This window comes from Gavialis gangeticus, unplaced genomic scaffold (assembly GCF_001723915.1).
Source record: "Gavialis gangeticus isolate Ggan-Ray unplaced genomic scaffold, GavGan_comp1, whole genome shotgun sequence".
NCBI lineage: Eukaryota > Metazoa > Chordata > Crocodylia > Gavialidae > Gavialis > Gavialis gangeticus.
In genome coordinates, this window is record NW_017728993.1 from 61,515,018 (window position 1) to 61,515,344 (window position 327).

Consider the following 327-nt stretch of genomic DNA (forward strand, 5'->3'; position numbering starts at 1 on the left):
GCACCAGCTCGCAAGGCCAAAACCAATTCCAATGGCATCCTTTTCCCATGCTGTATTACCTTTCCCCTCAGCATCCATCAGGATCCCTAGCGCTCTGATTCCTCCATCTCTTATCTGAAGGCCCAACTTCTCCAAGTCCCTCCAGTTTATACTCCCATTATGATGCTTTTTGATCTATTTAGTTTATCCCACATCGCTTCTCCATACTCTGATGTGTACCTCAGCACTCTTTCCATCAAAAGTCTATCTCTAACTACTGCATTTGTATTACTCATGTACAGCATGCATTTTCATAGTTTCATAGTTTCTAGGGTCAAAAGGGACCTA